This window comes from Megalops cyprinoides, chromosome 9 (assembly GCF_013368585.1).
Source record: "Megalops cyprinoides isolate fMegCyp1 chromosome 9, fMegCyp1.pri, whole genome shotgun sequence".
In the NCBI taxonomy this organism is placed as follows: domain Eukaryota; kingdom Metazoa; phylum Chordata; class Actinopteri; order Elopiformes; family Megalopidae; genus Megalops; species Megalops cyprinoides.
In genome coordinates, this window is record NC_050591.1 from 36,865,346 (window position 1) to 36,885,897 (window position 20,552).

Here is a 20,552-nt window from a genome sequence, read left to right on the forward strand (position 1 = left end):
CTCTCTCTCACTCTCTGTCCCGCTCTCTCTCTCTCTCTCTCTCTCTCTCTCTCTCTCTCTCTCTCTCTCTGTCACTCTCTCTCTCTCTCTCTCTTTCTTTCTTTCTCTCTCTCTCTTTCTTTCTTTCTCTCTCTCTCTTTCTTTCTTTCTTTCTCTCTCTATCTCTGTGAAAAGCCCAACCTAAACAGAACAGAGGTCATCCTTTTTGCACCCTTTTACCTGGAAGGGTGCATTGAGGTCACCCCACTAAATGAAAAAAATTAAGTCTTAATGCTGGTTTCTACCTTGCCATCCTGATTGTTGCTTGCACCTACAATGTTAAAACATCAGTGAAAAAGCTGAAGCAGCATTAAGCCTCTGTTTCTGTGGGCTGTTTCACTCCTTTTCAACAGAATACAAAGGCACAGTGGCTGTGGCTCTCACTGACTGACATGGGTAATTACTTTAGCCTTACTTTACAGACTTACTCTTCTTACTTACTTTAAACTGCCAGGTGATTTTTTTGGGGACACAAACGGTTACTTATATCTTCTGGCAGTTGGATTTCCTGTATCATTGGAGGACAATTCGTTTGCAGTACCACCTCAGGTGCTAAATACTCTTCTGCTGCTGCAAATCTAATTTGCATAAATTCCTCCACACCAGAAAAAAAGTGGTCAGCTTTATCAGAGGACTATGTGAGAATGTGGGAATCGCTATAATCAAGTGACATTCAGGGACTGCAGGCCACCACCACTGCAAAGTGGATTTGAAATAACTGCACAGTCACCCAGCATTGCAGAAGATTCTCGAATGACACAACTGTGACTTGCATACATCTTTCCTCACTCTCTGTTAATATTAGAAAAAGTCCATAGAAATGTAAGGAAACATTAACAAGCAAACCTGTGGCAGCGTTTAGCTCAGGGTAAAGAAAGAGGACTGAAAGAATCATGAGTGCTGGCTCTTTATATTGAGAAAGCAGCGAGCAAAGTAAATCTCTTTATTTTCCATTACAATGAAGTTTACATTGAATATTCTGAATTCACAGTGAACACATTCATTTCAGTAATGCTTCAATGCTTCTTTGGATATCCAAAGGGATATGTACTCCTTTGGCCAACTCCCTATGAAATGCCTTTGTTGTTTTGTGAAGCAGCACATTTTCAAGAAATTTCATACCAAGCACATTGCACACAGCGCAGCCAGCGACAGAGAGAGCTGCCTGCTATGAGTATTCAAACCCGCGACCAGCAAATCCACCAACAGCAAGGGTCTCCTGTGTATCCACAAATAGTGACTGGTGGGCTCCAAGCTGTGTGTCATGTGTTGGAGCTGCTCGGTGTACAAAATAATACAGCTATTTGAGCATGTAATTGCAACGTTTGAGAAATCCACCCCCATTCACGCCTCTGTCTTATTGAATGTGGCAGTGTGTTTTTTTTTTTTTTTAAACCAAAACCAATGATATGAAAATTTGACACTGAAACAAACCTGTGTGACATTCAGGTTTAATATGAGAACAATGCGCACGCACCCAAGCCTCAAAGAGATTAGTGGAAAGTCTGCTGTTAGCCTTGGGGAAAAGTCTGCCTTTTTAATGAAAAAATTGGCAGCGGTGGCAAGCCACGTTTGAAGCCATTATGCAGAGGGTGTGAGCCTTCATTTCTACTAATGCTGCGGAGACAGGCTCGATGGCTGGAATGAAGGCAATGGAGAACTTCTCAGCGGGGGGTGTTCATTCAATAAAAACAAAACAAACAACACCGGGCACATGCATTGTTCTTGCAAGAGCAACAACAGGATGAAATATAGATAGCTGCAAGCGGCAGCGGAGACCAGCAAAGGCAAACATGGCACAGAATATGAATGACTCCTCCCAACGCGCTAGAGCATTCCGGTGCAAGGAAAGATGTCTTTGGTTTGCATGTGTTGGTTTGGAATGTAAAGAGTCTTGAGGCATTGAGGGTTTGTGTAAACATCTTTATTGTACAAATTTCACATCAAGCCAGCCCAACAATTGGCGAATTCTCACTCAGCTGTCTGATAGGATCTGCCTTATCATCTCCTCTTGCTAGGTCTTCTCCAGAAGTCCGCAAAGCAATTTTGATAAACTATAACCATAGAAAAATAAAAAAGGAGAAACATGTGAGAAGCACTACCCCTCACTGAGTGCACCTGTCACCGATTGCTTTCCAGTCAGGGACACATAAAAGAAGCCTGCAAGCGAGTGCGTGGTGGGGAGGTGGGGAAGGAAAATGGTGTGGAAACACTGTTAGGATTTCTGACTTGCCTACCTTTGAAAGATTTTTTTTTCTAAGTGCCTTTAATACCTGCCTTGACCCTTTGCTTGTGTCAGTACTTGAACTGTGTAACGACCTCTGTCTGAACTGGACTATTCTTTGTACCTTGCCAGTAGGCAGTTTAGCTGCCCGGCCGGCTAGGTAGGGAAGTGTTTTGAGTTAGGCTCAACAGTGAGTTAGCGTTACGGCCTTTGTAAAGTCAGTTAAGTTTTTTTTGTTTTTTTTTTTTTTCTTCTCAAAATAAAAGTCCTGGGAATTCACTGTGGGAACCACATCTGCTGTTATGTTCTGTTCAGATTATAGCAACCCTCACCCTTCCACGGTGGCAAACCTATCGTTGGCTCATAATATCTAATATATTTAAGTAACTGCGGTATTTTTAAAGTAATATAGCCCTCCGTGTCCTTCCCATTTTCCACTCTTCCATTTAGCAAATGAAATAATCTAATTATTTGAGCAATATTTTTTGAACAGTGATGCATTAAATGTGCAATGACAATAATGTCAACATAAATTGTGTAGGTGGGCTCTTAAGCAAAACAGTTCAGCAGCAACGATTCCCAGGCCAATAAAAAGGAGTTTTATTTATAATTACTGTGCATTGCGTTTGATCCATTTTAACTCAGGCTTGAAGTCCTGGGAAGGGATTGTTTACGGCCGTGAGGACAAGGTTGCTGACCGCTCTGCTAAGTCATGAATAAACAAAAATGAGAAAATTAGAGAAAGAGTTGGAGAGAGGTGATGAGGAGGCAGAGGGCTTCCAGAAACAGTCGGCAGGAGAGGGAGAATGCGCATGGCATTTCTACACCTGTACAGAAACCAGTGTAGAAGGTTAAGCAGTAGTGTAAAGCGTTGCCTGGAAACAACCCTCTCAATCTTTGTTTAAAACTTCAATCAGAATGCGGTGAAGCACTAACAAAGAGGTATCCTTGTTTATGGTATATCTACTAATGATCTGTCCAATTTATGACATATATACTAATGATCTGTCCAATTTATGGTATATATATATTACTGATGTCTTGTATATGGTATACACAAATGACCTATCCAGTTTCATCCAAGACTCAAACTTTTACTCAGCCAGCCCTTTGCTTATTCTTTGTCACCCCCATGCCTTCACTATGCAATGACATTCACTGTGAAATATGAATATAAACTTTAACATAAAAACAAAACAAAACACAATTCCCTGCTTGTTCCCCTGACCGCAGTGATGGGTATTTTGTCAAGCTGCAAATGTGGCCTCAAGTCTCCTGTGGCAGGCTCTAGCTGTCTGCCTTGCAAATGCATCTTGTAGCCATATATTCTGAGAATGAAAACATCACCTAACAAATGTATGTGCACACCTACAAATGTCAAAGATAAGAGAACACAATCACAGTCCCCAGTTATGATTTATTGGAACATGTGGCGGGTTCAGTCAGGAATGCTGCAATCTGAAACACACCACTTTATTGCACATTGATATCGAGCATGCACGCTCAGTGTAATATTTATTCTTGACTTTTGACTGCAATTCAAAGTTCCTCCCACCTACCATTTCAGAAGTATGGAGAGGAATGTTAATTATACATGTCTTGCTGGCACAGTCTGAAAGCAAAAAGAACCCGAATAGTATTTAACATCGCTCTTAGACAGAATGCTTGACCTTATACAATATGATAGATTACATGTCCCCTTTTCCCTGGTATGTACTCAGTAATGACTCAAAATAAATGTTTTTAATACCATAAGTGATCCACAATGCAGGAAATAGAACCCCGAACCTGTGCAAATATCTTAGAACTGTATCTATCACAGTGTCTATCATCTTGACCTGCGTCTACCCATCAAACCATTGAGTGAATTGTGAGGCATTTTCAGCTTTAGTAATAACGTGTTGTTGCAGTAGAAGTTCAATGCTGTGACCACACAGACCCTCTGCGGATTTTCCCTCTTAGAGATGCCAGAGCCACCAGCAGAGGGTTTGGCCTTTCCAGCACTGTGTAGGTGTGTGGGTGAGGAAGACTATTTACCAGCAAGTGTGGTTAATGAGGTCACAGGGGGTGAGAGAGTTGAGGTCTGGCAATCTGTGTAGTCTAGCAGTAATTAGAGGAGAAGAGGGTGGCGGTTTCTGCTTCCAGGTCTGCTGAGACACTGCTGGACCAGGGAGGACAGCGCAACCCGGGTCTCCTCCCAACGTGCTGTGGTTTACAAGGCAGTTTTTGCGTGGCTGAGAGGAATCAGTCAGCTATTTTTACAAAAACCTGCCACGCCAGCCCCTTCAATCTGAAATCTGTCATCTCGTATTGAGGGGTTTTCCGTGTTCTATTGCCCTCTTAAGCGCTGAGGGTGAGCGGGGAGTCGATGGATTAACAACGTGATCCACATCTGTCAGGATGACCATGTCGCCATGGTGTCTCCATGGCAGTGAAAACCCTAAAGCCCTCTCCAGTTACTGGGCTGACCAGACTCAGCTGTCACTGGGGACCTGGACCAATCAGCTTTGTAGTGAAAACTGGGAGACTCATTTGTTCAATTGCATGTTAACTCTATGACTACATTATCTCATAAACAAGGATGTAGAATTGATATTGTTTATAAATCCCAACTGTTCTTGATATTTGTGCATATCATGGGTGCATATTTTCAACAATAAATCCCTAATTTTTACTGTCTATATTCTCCGGAAGCATTCGCGGACAGATGCAAAGGCGAGGGAGATCTGACTGCTCCTTGCAGAACTGAAATTCTCAATCAGAATTCTTATGACAGAGAGAAAAAGAAAACTGCTCCTGCTGCAGTTTTTCAGCCTCCTCTGTTTTGGCCCTGTCTCATTGTCTTGACTTTAACTGATTTTCTGACACGGTTTATTTGATCGCGGACAGGAGACAAGCCAACGTTGTCTCGAGTCCAATGTCGACCGCCAGAAACGGCTATGTTCAAAGACCTTAGGAGTTTCATTGGCTCAGGATTTCTTAGGGAAGAAAGCGAAGGAGACAGAGAAGGGCAAAGCCATTTTGACGTGATGTATGAAGTCCTAGTTATTGACAACATTTCCACACTGCCAGGCAGGTTGGTTTTTGGTGTCTGTTTACCAAGGGTGTCAGTGAGTTCTGATTAAACCAAGGCTTCTATCTTTTTTCTCTCGTTTTCAAAGTGAATTAAGTTGTTTCTTAATGTTTTGAAAGAAGTCAGATTTATTTATGAATAGCTCTATTGATTTCCCTCAGTCCAGACCCACAAGGCTGTGTGCTTCCACTTCCTTCAAGAGGCAGCTGTCTATGAGTCCTCCACTGAAGGAAGTTCTCCATTCATTTGACCTGATGTATAATAAATTCTGTACCAAGACTATAAATTTACTTTATAGTTTTATCCGCCCTGTTAAAGTTCTTCAGATCGATGTAAGACTGAAAATGCATGAACTTGGATTTAGGAAAATTATGATTGCCTTTTGCTTCTTGATCTATTACTGCTCTCATAGAAAGTGAATGTATTTCTCAACGCCAACCTAAAGTAAACAGCGTCTGCTCCTGGGATTATGTTATATTTATTTTTGGGCGGCAGTGTAGCATAGTGGTTAAGGAGCAGGACTCTTAACAGAAAGGTTGCCGGTTCAATCCCCGCTGGGACACTGCTGCTGTACCCTTGGGCAAGGTACTTAACCCACAGTTACCTCAGTAAACATCCAGCTGTATAAATGGATAACATTGTAAAGAACTGTAACCTATCTCTTTGGATAAAGGCATCTGCCAAATGAATAAATATGTTTTACATTATGTAAATGTAAAATTTTTGAGCAGAATGTACAGTAAATATTGAAGTCTGCTACCTGTAATGACTTTCTTCAAAGATCAGAACACCTTCAGAGCTCCAAGACCACATATTGACGTTCCAAACAAAGACTCGGGAGGAGAACAAAATCAACCAACCCTAGAGAAATTGGCCCCATTCGCAGCTACAAACACTTAATGCTCACCAGTTCCTTTGGTGAGCTGTTCAGCTGTCAGTGTGTCAGCTGTTCACAGCATCCCCCATCCACCCCATAATCCTGAATTCTTTTACCTCTTGAAGGTTATTAAGGCTTAACTCAGGCCATGACCAGAGTCAGTCTCTTCATCAGACTCCAAGCCAAATTTAAATTCCTCTTTAATTGCATCGGTCACAACTTTCATACTCTGATTGTTCAATTCAATTCAATTCATTTTTATTTGTATAGCGCTTTTTACAACACAAGTTGTCACAAAGCAGCTTTACATTGTTCCCAGGCCTGAGACCCCTTGAGAGCAAGCCAACAAGGCAACAGTGGCAAGGAAAAACTCCCTATCAGGAAGAAACCTTGAGCAGAACCGGGCTCATGGGGGGGCCCATCTGCTTCTGGCCGGCACTGGGCAGATAGAGTTAGACACAATATTATGCAATGTACATTTGTTATTGACAAACAATAGCAGTTAACAGTAGAGTGATTATAAGAATGTCTCCTAGGATGTCCGGGTCTTGGAATGCAGTTGGCTTTGATGGGCAGGGCAGCGAGGTAGCAGGACTGGAAAACGAGATGAGACGCTTGGGCTACAGCTCCGGACAGGAGCCCGGAGCAGGGAATAGGAAGCAAACAGAAAACAGTGGTTAGTGGATGATAAGAATGGCAGGGATGTAGAACAGAGAGGCAGGAGAGGAGGGGCAGAGAAAAAGGTGTGCAACAAGGAAAGACCCCGGCAGGCTAACATTATGGCAGCATAACCTAGGGGACGGGAGGCAAGGGACCGGCATAGTCATGAGGGCGACCCTAAGACAGTCAACACCAGATCACGGCACAGGGTCCATGAAAGCAATGACCACTTAGTCCACCAGAGACTCTATGATCCACGCCAGCACCAGGCCATGTCCCTCAGCTGAAGGATTTACTATATAGATATGTTTTGAGCCTAGACTTAAAGGTGGAGAGAGAGTCTGTTCCCCGAATCTCAGAGGGTAAACTGTTCCACAGGAGAGGGGCTTGATAGGAAAAGGCTCTACCGCCTACAGTAGTTTTGCCCACTCTTGGAATGGTGAGAAGCCCGGCATTTTGGGAGCGAAGGGCTCTCTGCGGAAGATATGGATGAAGAAGGTCCTTAAGATAGGGGGGGGCAAGCCCATTTAAAGCCTTAAATGTGAGTAAGAGTATTTTAAAAATGATCCGGTATTTAATAGGTAGCCAATGGAGAGAGGCCAGAACTGAATGGAAATGTATGGAAATTCATATCTACTAATCATAGGCATTTCCCATTTAGTATCTACCCCTAGCCAGATAGTTGCTAATAATTATTATCCAGTTCAACATACAGTGCATGTTGCTGAACAGCACAAAAGGAAACCACTGTTAGATTACAAGTCAAGCATGCATATAACTACATGTTGAAATTCTTTAAATAACATATGGAAAGTTACAGGTTTCAACAAATCTCCCTATGGTTCACCTAACTGCACTTAAAAGCTTATGCTTTCATATAGTATGTACCCTTCAGAGCCATTATGCTGCATGGCCGCCATACCGTACATATTGTTATTTCTCCCTCCCGGTCCTGAAAACTGCACTTCCACAGGTTTTTCATACTGCTGAGCACAGTAGGCAACAGTATTAACCCCTTGTTTATATCTACATTGTAATCAACTCTTTATATCGACAGGCTGCTGCAGTCATAGTCTTTGCTTTCTCTCTCTGCATCTCACTCCACACACACACACTTGCATTGTGACTTTAACTTTTTTTTTTCTCCTTTATGAAAGGGGTTGCTCGGCAAATTGAAATGTATGCATTGATTTATGCAGCAGTGATTTATGCAGCGGCAGCATGTTGCACTGTGACGCTGTGAGCTGAGTCAGATTTGACTTTTGAGGTAATGAAGAGTAACTACTACTTCATCCAAAAGAATGGAAGTGCCTTGAACTTAAATGCACTGCATGGCACCCATTCACATCGCATTTGCTGTGGGTGGCGTGAACGGGCTTATTGCCATGCACAAATGTTTGGCCGCATTATATGATCAAAAATAGATAACTGGACACTGCTTGCTAACGAACGGCACGAATATGTATTAGACAAATAAAGCAGCCCTAATGGGAGCGTTTGGAACAAAAATAAAGTAATGTACCATGGTTGTGAAGTGATGTATCTGGTCAGCTTTCAGAAAATGGAGGAAGTTGTGATTGTTCAGACAGAATAAGTGGCACATCAAATAACTAGCTACTCAAATACTCAAATACCAGCTACTGTTACTGAAAAGTTAAAGATATTAGGGGAATTATTTTATATATCACTATGTGCTTAAATACAAAAATATTTGTAAAAATACCACTGGTACAGATTTACAATAATTCCTTTCCAGAGATACATGGTCCAGAGATTAGTGCATTGACATGATTTTATGTTTTGAGGATTTTATGGGATGACAGAACTGACTGATGCACAAACCCTTTTTGGCTCCGGTCTAGCAACAGCACTGTCTCTTGCCAACTCACTCAGTGACTCACTCGCGAAGCCGCTGTCTGGCCGAGTGACTGAACCCCCTGCAGAAACAACTGCTCACCACTAGAGGGCAAAAAGACCAGGAAGGTCACAGCTCTTGAACATTGCCTGATCTGTTCTCATTTGATTGAATGCTTTGAAGCTTAAAGGGTGGATGACTACTGCATTGAAAGCATTGCCCAGGTCCAACTGCAACAGTGATGTCAATATTGGTTTTAAATGGATGTTTCATGGAACTTACTTCCCCTTTCAAGTATTGTTGCGTTATTGGATTTTGAATTCCAGAGTAGGAGAGTTTATTAGAAGTTACATTTCTTGAAGTTCCCTCATCCTGCCACTTCCCGAGTTCAGAAGGCTTTGAAGTTCTGCCTCGTAGTGCTGCAGTGATATGGATTCTTGTCATCATGCCAGTTTGTAGGGAGTACATTAGTCACTGCAGTCCCAGTTATAATTGGTGAAAAATTCCTCCAACAATGAGAGCTGATGAAATTAGTCTGGTGGTTGCGCACACGTCACTCGACAATAAATGTATTGATAGCTTGTATAGAGAGAAATACCCTGAACATAATGGTTACCTATAAACAAGTACCCACAGAAAAGCCAGGCCATTAATTCTCATGATGTCTCCCACACCGAGACAGGGCAGTAATGGTCTAGGGCCTGTATTATAGAATATAATGGCATAATTTCTCCTATCGATCTGCTCCAACCTTTGCTGTAATCTTTATGTGAAAAAATTGGAAGGAGAGCTGGCTTGGGGGATCGAGAGAAGAACTCTCACAAATGCTATGGAGCTCTGCTGGCCCACAAGGTTAATAGACTTTATATCACGCCGTGTGGTGTGGCCGCTGTTTGCCGAATGACAGTGATAAGTCAATATTGAAGTGTTTGGCAGCGGTTAAATGTGAGGGTTTAGACCACCGTCAGCCAAAAACAACAGAGAATTACTGCAAATGATCTTTATATATTAAATATTATGTATAAAAATATTTATATTTATGATCTTCATATATCTTTTCATCCTCTTCTGTTTAAAGTTTTGTTAGAAAGAGATTTGTGAAGCAGAGCGTTCAGAGTAAAAAGCTCAGAGGCGTGGGGAGACGCCGCTGGCTGTAACTGCTCTGTGTGACGTGTGAAACGTGACGTCTCACACGTATGATAAGCAGATGTTTGGCAACGGATGTCAATTTACTTAATTGCTGAAGGTACAGGCAAAATTAAAATGCTCTCCTTCATTAACACGTTTTTCTCAAAACATTTATCTCTTGCTTGCACCTTAAACTGAGTTCTGTCAGCAGAACAAGAGGGAAGAGATAGAAATTATTTAAGGATCCATTTGGCACTGACACTAAGAAGTTTTTTTTTTTTGTATTTTCTTCAGACATAGCGTTATTAATGCATGGAATAGCTAACCATAACTCTTACTGGAAGCAGAGACCTTTGCTTTATTTAAGACCAGGCTCAACACAGTGCTAGATGCACTCTAGACTATTGGCAGAATGACCATCACAGATAGATGAATGGTCTGTTCTTTAACGTAAACACACTTATGTACTGATGTAAGCCTTTTTGAACCAATTTTCTTGATAAGTACAGGAGCTATAATGCTCTAACAGCTGTGTACCGTGGATTTGAAAATTCTCCTCTCCATCACAAATTCCAGCAAGCCGAAGCTCTGACTCCTGGACTTCTCCGATTAAGGAAATGACCCCCTCGCTTTGGTGGGGGTAATGATATCACAGCATGTCTGGCTCATCTGATCGATACATGAGGCGGGGGCTATAATTTTGTTTAAAACCCATTAGGACATATTGACCGAGGTTATATTCTCTGCTGGGTCATATTACATGTTCAGGCACAGCATGGAAATAAGAAAATTATATTTGAGATCTATTAGTTGTATCAGATGTCACCTTGACAAGTTAAGTGTTTCTCTTTCTGAGGTTGAATTTCTCTCAGTAATGTTGTGGAAGTGTAGCTTTCAGAGCTGTATTCTTATTGTACAAAATCTTTTGATATTTGACTAGTACAAAAAGCCTGTGAAATAATTTAATACAATAAATATAATATTTATGAAATAATTAAACTCCTCTGAAAATATTTTCATTCTGAACATTTACAATTATTTGTCTGCAAAAATGATGCAAAAATGCAAGTCCTAATCATAGTTATATATTGTTTTTATAAGACTGGCTTAATTACAAAGAAACTAGCGGTACTGTTTGCTTTATTTTAGACAGAGTAAATCTATATTGGTTCTGTAGCGATTGGCTATAAATGGAACTAAGACAGAACAAAACATAATTTCACAAAGTAGCAACACTGTAACAACATTTGATAACATCAGACTGAAGGTGGCAGTAATTTTGTCACAATATTACTATCAAAACATGTCAGCACCTTGTGACATCAAATTCGCAATGTTCTCATAAGTCTGTGACAGCATTCATAATGCTAGCTGGGAAGGCCCTATTGCTCATAGCTGTGTTTCCATCTCCAATGCAGTAAAATAGGTCACTACACAGTATCTCTGCTGGGGGGACAACAATGTGTTGTTGTTATTATTATTATTAGTAGTAGTAGTGGTTGTTATAGAAACATTCTGACATATTTACATTTTTTTCTTTGGAAAACAGGCAAATAGCATACAGTACTGTTGTATGGACTGTACTACTTATAGACTAACGGCAGCCACTCAGAGTCTAAATCCCACTTGCTTTAAGGCCTCCAGACACTTGAGGTATGCAGTGGTGTGCGGGTGGCTAGCATATGATACTCTGTCAGGGTTAGCTTCTGTCCCTACTTTATAGAAAGGACACTGTCTTTTCCATTGAAGGTGGAAATGGTTGGTTGAGTTGGTACTGGTTAAAAGCTTACTGTATACCGAAGGTACTGTACTGTACTGAAGGTTACCAGTACTGAAAGAGTAAGCAAATTTATTAGTTTTGTTACCTAGTGTTTGAGTACAAGTATCAGCTTCTTTCTAGTTCTCTTATAAAACCAGGAGCTGAAATCTAATAGATTTTCTTTTCCAAACATTTGAATAAGTTGGGTTCATGCGTCTCTTTAATAAACATTTAATGTATTTCTAAGGGTGAGTTAGATATTTCTCATTGCAATTTATTCAGATGAATGTAATATCTTCCATAAAAACACACAATAAAAAGCTGATGCAATACCTGTCTAATGGGCAGTGTCAAAATTCATGATCTTAACCCCCCCCCAACCCCCCAAAAAATGGAATATTATAGTATTATATGTCTAGCTGATCATGATATGTTTTGAATAGTACGCAGATGGATAACGCTAACCATATGTATGTGAATAATAATATTTTCTGCATTCACAGACTTCTAATATTTCTATACATCTGTAGGAACAGGATGTTAAATGCGAACATACTGCATGCATATGTGTTTATTGTTTTATTATAGGGTAAAAATCTCAGTCTGACTGCTGTTTTTCCTGCGGAGCTCTTGCAGAGATCCAGCCACAGATGGCAGAAGGCTTTTCAGTTTTCCTAATAACATTTGCTTGCCTGGTCATAATCCTGGAGGCCATAAGGTTATGAGATGAGGAGTGTTAAGATGCTTGGGATCCCGGATTGACCGTTCGGAATGCCCTGCATCAGCAGAACCTCGTGCCAGTTTGCGGCTCTGTGCTCTCTCTGTTCGCCCCCATTCTGCCGAGCAGCCTCACCTTTCGGAGCCTAATTACTGGGACACTGTATGTCTGCCTTAAGTTAAATTAGACCTGATGTATGCTTGGTCCTCTCTTCATGCATTACATCACTGGAATTAGAGACATGCACCAGAGGCAAACAGGGACCATTTGTTATTCAGCAGTATCCATTTTTGTATGATGCATTAATACCCATGACCCCAGCTGTAAGGAAGGTGAGATTTCTCAAACCCCATGGTGCACAGTTCCACTCCTCGAAGGCCACAGGTATACAGTTTTGTTTAGTGTGTTTTTTTTTTTTTTCTTCAACCGCTGCTCTCAGTTACTGAAGTACCCCAATCATTTGCTCAGTCTGACATTTTTACAGCTTTCCGAATGATAAATCACAGCTGAAAAATGGCCACGTCAGTCCGCAGAGAGAAATATCACTGTGGCGTGCCGTAAGAGGCAGAGGTGTTAACGCGTACAGCCAAATGACTCACTGACTGCGCTGAGTAAAGTCAGGAGGCCGAATGTGTGCACACACGTGCAGCCCTGCTGGAATGGGGTCTGACAGCCGTGGTTAAAACCCTTTGTCACACACACTGTGCAGACTGCTGGGGGACTCGTGTGCTGCCATGCAGACCCTCGCCACCCGCGTGGTGTGGCTTTGCCATCTTTGTTTTCTGGAATATTCTATGAAAACAGAGCTGAGGATGTGGGATCCGCGATAAGAAGTTTGTGTTTTTTAGGGATACCAGAGATCCTAGACTGACCCTGTGTGGTCTCTGGACGGGGTATAATTTCCCAGAATGCTTTGGTTTTTCATTTGATTCATCCTAGTCGTAAATGGAATTTGAAAAAAATCTAACTCGCCTTTTGTGTCATGAAAAAGGTGCATATGTCAGTACTTCGGCCCCCTAGCTGTTGTTTTTGTGTTTCTCCCTGTCGTCCATGTGTTTTTGTTTACAGTTCCCATGTGTTCCTGTCCTGTCCTGCCCCGCTCTCCGCCCTGTCCTCGCCCACCTGATTTCCTGATCGTCTCCACTTGCCTGCCTGCCCACCTGCATCCCATCTCCTCATCAGCCCAGCCCTTTATATACCCTGCTTGTCTCTTTCTTGTTGCCAGTTTGTCTCAGTTTCAAAAACTCCAAGAACTTTTCTCCTTTGGCAATGGGGCATGTTAAGAAACGATATATCTGGGTATGGACAGTTCCTCTCAATGGGGAAACAGAATTTTGATTTTAATTTTCTTGAGAGAATTTGCCAGTGTCTCATGCGTTGTTATCACTGGTCAGACATTAACGCAGAGTCACTGAAACCTGCAGTCCTTTCTATTGTAGCTCGTCTCTTGCATTTTCCCATGCTTGTGTTTAGCGCATGCATACGCTGGCTTTCTACGGATTCATGTGCCTGCTTTTATGCTGTATGTGCATGTTGGCATGGATTGTTTTTTCATTATAGGTTCATGGAATTAACACCAACTCCCATTGAGATTAGCCAAGGTCCGGCTTAGAGTACTGACCCAATCCTCTTCATCTCACGATAAAGTAGTGAGAACTGTCAAAGCAAAGGCATTAAGGGCCTCATTCAGCCACCCCGTTCTTCAGGTACACATCTCAGTCAAGGGGAGGGGCTTTAACATGCCCGCGTTCTCAGTCGGTGCCTTCCATTTCCTCTAACAAGGCCACAGTTCCACAGTCGGTCTTAAAAAATAATTTCGTTTGGCGGTGGGATTAAACTGGTGACACCTGATATCAATGAGCTCCTTTGGTGTGCGGCGGGGATGAGTTCTCTCATTCATGTCTGACAGGGGTCCAGGCGCGGCCTCGCTCCCCTCACTGTTTTCCTGACACTCGCTTTAAATTGCCTTTTCAGTATCTGACTCCTGGAGTCCCGATTGGTGCGTTCCTCTCTGTGTCCGGGGCAGCAGCTAGCTCCTGTTTCTGTAAGAGGATTTATCTCCGCTGCAGCTGGAGCGGTTATTACCCACCAGCTCCCTCCACTGCCGTTAATTTCACAGGAAACGGCCATGGAGCACGGGTGGCTCAAAAGAACATGGTTGTGCAAAAAGAAAGAGAATTGTGGCAGCAGTGTAGCGTAGTGGTAAGGAGCAGGGCTGGTTGCTGGTTCAATACCCTGCTGGGGCACTGCTGCTGTATCCTTGGGTGAAGTTTTTAACCCACAATTGCCTCAGTAACTATCCAGCTGTATAAATGGATAACATGTAAAAAACTATAACCTACTATATTTCAACACATTTACCTCTCTGCCGTACTACACAAATCTGAGCAATAACAATGAAAAACAGCAGAAATAAAACTGCATGTTTATGCCCGTGGATGTAATTTTGGAACAGTGCAGTTTCGCTAAACCTCAGAGGAGAAATCTAAAACGTTTAAACCTCAGTCTATTGATCGTTCAGTCAGTGGTTTTATTTGTGTTGTTGTAAGCTAAAACGTTTTCAATATTTAATGCAATGATCTTTATTAAAGGGTTTTTATGTTTAATTAAAGGTCCCTTGATATAACGTGTTACCGATTTGATTTTTTCTAGTGTTCAGACGTTTTTAGGAATATTATTGGCAGATGAATTCCTACCCTTACAGACAGTTGTGTGATGTGTTTGTGTATAAATTATTACATAAAGTAGCTGTTTGTTTTGAAATTGAATGCCTAGAAAGAGTATCCAAATAACCGTCCCTGGCTCTCATTTGTCATACAATATTTATGCATTAAAAAAAATAAAACCACTGTAAGTTGTGAGCATCTCATATGACTGAAGGATAACCCTTGTTGCACAAAATGAATGCAAAATTTTGGAAATCTCCAAACCCAAAATTATTCAAATGTCCTTAGATTGATTGCTGTATTATCAGAAGCCAACCCCTGGGAATGCTACAAAAGCTAACAATGGAAGTGCGGGGTACACTAATAAGATATTTTAGCTGGGTCCCTTCACATCACAAATCTGAGAGACTGAGGTCTTCCCTGCAACAAGAAAAGTGGAAATGACACTTTCCAAACAAAAATCCTTTGCCCGGATAACCTAATTAAAGATTTTTCTGAATTAAGTCCACCCTGCAAAGGTTGTAGCTTGTCATTGATCCTCCAGGCCTGTCAGGACCCTACAGAAGATCGGTAGTAATCCAGTGAAAAGAGCTTTATGCTTGTGTCTATTGTGTTTCATCAACAGGCTGGCTAAAGCTCCGCACTGTCAGCCATGATTAAAGCAGTCCCCATACTGACCGACTGTGTGCCCCTCAAAACATATATTTATATATTTATATCTTTATATTTATATTTATATTTTCTTATTGGGCCGTGACTACACTGCGTGAGCCTTCCTGACTGTGGTGAGCAAGTGGTGCCAGGCACGCAACCAGAAACCCCCACAGCATTGGGGTACATCGAGCAGGTCCAGAGGCTATGAAATCTCACAGCCAGTAGATGAATGATGAGAATGCCCAACCTGCTCACCTCTGCAGAAATTTGTCCCATCCTGCATTCCATACAGCTGATACAAGATTGATTGGCGTTTGTCCTCAGCGGCCCTACTTGTGAGGTCTGCTCGTTGGATTTTGGACCTGCGCCTACCTCAGGGTCACTGGGTGATGATCACAGCTCGTTAGGCCTGATGCGCACAACCCACGGGGGAGCAAGTGTAGCCTGACCTCACAAAAATCGGGTGCAGAGTCAAAATAATCAAAGCCAAGTGTAATCTGAGACAAATCTGTGCCAAAATCATGTTGTGTCTGTAAGGCACGCTAAGAAAAAATGTGACACTGTAAGATTACTACTGCACATGACTAATCTGCCCATAAATAGTGCCAATTATTGGGAAACATTTCAAGAGCTCTTTTGAACCTGTTGATATTATTGGCATCCTTTATTTTCCTAAATTCAGAAATCGTGTACAGTCAGAGGATGCCATCAGTACCATCATCACAAAAAAAGGCTTGTCAAGCTGGACTGCAGTGGTCCTCCTTCTTGTGTAAAATTTGTCCAGTTCTTTCACAATACTTGACCTTGCCTCAGGCACAATGCCTGTTTACCATATGGAATCCAATCAGGTAAAGCCTGCGGAGAAGAATACCTCAGCCATGTGGAAAAGTAATCAGAGAAAACATTCTGTAACATTCCACATACACAGCATACCTGATCATACAGCAGTGTACACTGGAGTCACCACAGGGTGAAAGCCACTGAAGCTATATCACTGTTTCCCACAATGCACTTCAGTTCCCCATCTTCTCCTACAATGCATTTGGATTTTCTATTAATGTAGACATCTTGTGCTCTGTGAACCTTGCTTCTGTATCTTTCGAGCAGAGTAGAAGAGCACCTTGTTGAATGTTGACATATCTGCATCTCCTTGGCTCCGGACAAACGTTTCCGTGACAACATTTTCATCAAGAGACCAGGCTGACAGTGTAGCAGGTCCCATCACGAGTTAACACTGTTGCCTGGGCAGTGAATAGGACCATCTGTCACATAGATCAGATTATTAGCAGAAGCGCAAACCGCACACTGTAATCACATAGACGTGATGTAACCGTCTGTCCATCTAATACAAGTGCAGTTCAGGCAGCCACAGTAATGAATGACATACCACTGAACCACTGAAAATCTGGTTTTACAGTTCCTCTGAGCTCTTTTATATAGGTAATGTGTGTGTGTGTGAGTGTGTGCGCGTGCATGCGTGTGTGTGTGTGTGTGTGTGTATCATTTCTCAGAGGAAAGAGAATGATTACAAGACAGTGGTGGGTGAGAGTGGGTCCCAGATATTGTTCATGATAACATGAATACTGTGATCAGATGTGTATCTGTGGTAAGGTTGAACTACATATTCTTATAAAATGATTGGGCTTATTAAAATGATGTTGTAAAATGACAAAGCATAGTGATCATCATTAACTCCATTCATACCTTTTTTTAGCAAGACTCAAGTTTAACATCATGGTAATTAGCGTGTTTAAAATCCAGTGTTCTTCTGACACTGATGTTGAATATGGAGATCATTCAGGTTCTGCTCAGAGTTTTTATTCATTTCAGCCTGGCTCCCTGTGGAAGAAATATATATTTCATCTCAAAATGTGTGTTTTCACCATTTTTTCTTTCCATTGTGGTAGCATTCGGCATACCATGATGTCATTAAAATACTGTAACCATCTGGAATTGTGGGGGAGAAAAATGTGGAGCTAGGGGCAGAGTGCGGAGCCAGTGCAGGGAGCAGGCCTCCTCTCACTCTTTTACTTGCTCTACATTTCACATATACTGCTCTTCTTTTTATTCATAATAATTTTTCTTATAATTATATATATTGACATGATGAATACAATTATTTAGATAGTAGTCATCATATGAAAACCAGGTGACACACATAACAGCAAGAAAAAGTTATATATAAAATGTGTGCATGTGCATGCATGTATGCTTGTGTGTGTGTGTGTGTGTGTGTGTGTATGTATGTATGTATGTATATATACTCTGATATTTTGTTAAATCAGAAGAAGACAGGATATAACAGATTCAAAAGGGTTCAACACAGCAGTTTTTCTGTTTTTGCTGTTCTTTTGACAAGATTTTTTTATGTAACTGTCCAGTATAAAAACTCATAGTGACATTAAAAATTCAGCAATTCAAAAAATCCATTTATTACCGACAAGTAGTGTTATAATAGTAATACTTTCTTAAATGTATTTTTTTTTAGCTAAGGACAGGTTATTGATTATATAACTATGGTTCATGGTTGTAACAGTAGCTACGCCATCTGTCAAGTTACAGGTCAGTGATTTGGTTCCCCTTACCTATATAGCACCATTAGATCCTCTGCTGCATCTCTGACGGGTGCGATATACAGCGCTGCACCATGACGCAGTCAGGCAGGTGTTCCTGTGTCAGCCAGCCAATCTCTGACCTGCTTCGTGATGCTTCTAGTAGGGCACATGACAGCCCAGCCAGGGTGGAGGTCAGGTCACAGAGAGCTATAATTGAACTGTGAGCCGAGTTATGTGTCACAGACAGAGCTGTAAGACGGCAGGCTACTTACAGTCTGTGCATCTCTTGAAGGGAAATTAATTAGTTGTGAATGTATTGTCAAAGGCTGATTGAAAATGTTACATTTTATTTTAATAAAATGTAACATTCATTTTTCATATGCATGGTGTATCACATACTGAAATGAGTAAACAGCAGTAATAAGTAGCAATAATTTTGTACAGTAGCCTATGTCAATGTTACATTTTAAATCAAACATGAAAAAAGCAGTGTCTGGCATTTGGGTAAGTACTGAATATTGCTGTTTATTCAGTACACAATTCTTAATAATTCTTAATTCTTAATTCTTATAACAGCTGTAGTTCTATATACTTTACAGTATACAGTACATGTATGAATACATGTATACAATATACATATAGGTTTTCATATGATGCAATATTTAATATTACGGGTAATATATTTAATGGGATTTCAGTATTAAAATAAATAGTTTATTTCATGCAGATAGGCAATGAAAGAGGGTTTGAATAAAATGCCTTCTACACCCAGTCCTGCAATGGAAGTTGACATAGCAATTAATTGAACAGGGTCCTTTGTAATAGCTGTAAAAGTAATTGAATTATGTGTAAACAAGTTTTAATTTTCTGCATTAAATGATTACAAATGTGCCAAATTTTTCCAGACAGATTGAGCTGGGAGAAGGAAGTCCTTATGAAAACTTTTGGCTTGAAAATGTAGTTGTACCATGTAACATTTTCATATTTATTTATTGATCATTGGAAGGTTCTAAAAATAATCATTAAGGGTATATCTTAAGGGTAATCTATATCCATAGAAGACAAGGGAAGCAAACTGACTTGTGGATTGGAGACCTAACAGGCATTTTCTAACTCTTATTTGAAAATAGGATTCCTCATTATTTACATATTGCATCTGCATTCCAGCATAGGTGAGTAGAAATGACTTGTGGGAAATTTGCTGGATTGTGACACCAGTCCCAGACCAGAACAAGCCATCTGCTCCAGGTCTAAGCTCTTTGAGCTCAGGCTAAGCTCCATGGCCTGGGTTCGATCCCAGCTGTACCACCTACCAACAATGCCTGAGAGCCCACAATAGTGGAAAAAAAATGCCTTTGTTACAGAAAGGACAGGGATGGGTGTATCATAGGGTCATAGGAGTCGCCCATCCTCCCACTCTCAGGCCACCTGGGACTCATCAGGCACCTGCTGGTTGCTTGGATGACATCAGTGAAGCCACGCCCACACCCATGCTCAAAGACACACTTATCTCAGTGTAGTTCACTAGGTGGCTTGCAGTGTAGAAGAGTCATAGTTGGTGTGTGTGAGTGTGTGAGTTATGGCTGGTGTGTGTGAGTGTGTGAGTCATGGTTGGTGTGTGAGTGTATGAGTTATGGTTGATGTGTGTGGGTGTGTGAGGCATGCTTGGTGTGTGTGAGTGTGTGAGTCCTGGTTGGTGTGTGTGAGTGTATGAGTCATGGTTGGTGTGTGTGAGTGTGTGAGTCATGGTTGGTGTGTGTGAGTGTATGAGTCATGGTTGGTGTGTGTGAGTGTGTGAGGCATGCTTGGTGTGTGTGAGTGTGTGAGGCATGGTTGGTGTGTGTGAGTCCTGGTTGGTGTGTGTGAGTGTGTGAGTCATGGTTGGTGTGTGTGGGTGTGTGAGTCATGGTTGGTGTGTGTGAGGCATGGTTGGTGTGTGTGAGTCCTGGTTGGTGTGTGTGAGTCCTGGTTGGTGTGTGTGAGTGTGTGAGTCATGGTTGGTGTGTGTGGGTGTGTGAGTCATGGTTGGTGTGTGTGAGTGTGAGTCATGGTTGGTGTGTGTGGGTGTGTGAGGCATGGTTGGTGTGTGTGAGTCCTGGTTGGTGTGTGTGAGTGTGTCAGAGGACTGCATTCACCAGCCCCCAGCTCTCTTTACAGGAGTGTAGTGGCTGTCGGAGTGAGATAAGCTTAACATCCAATTGGTGATTCCAAAAACATGCTCGATAAAAGGGAAAATAGTCTGCATAAAACGGAAAACGCATTAAAAAAAAACAACAACAGTGGGGCTTATAGCTGTAAATCATAAAGCTCTTTGTCACTAGTAATCTAGATCGTAAGTTAGCTA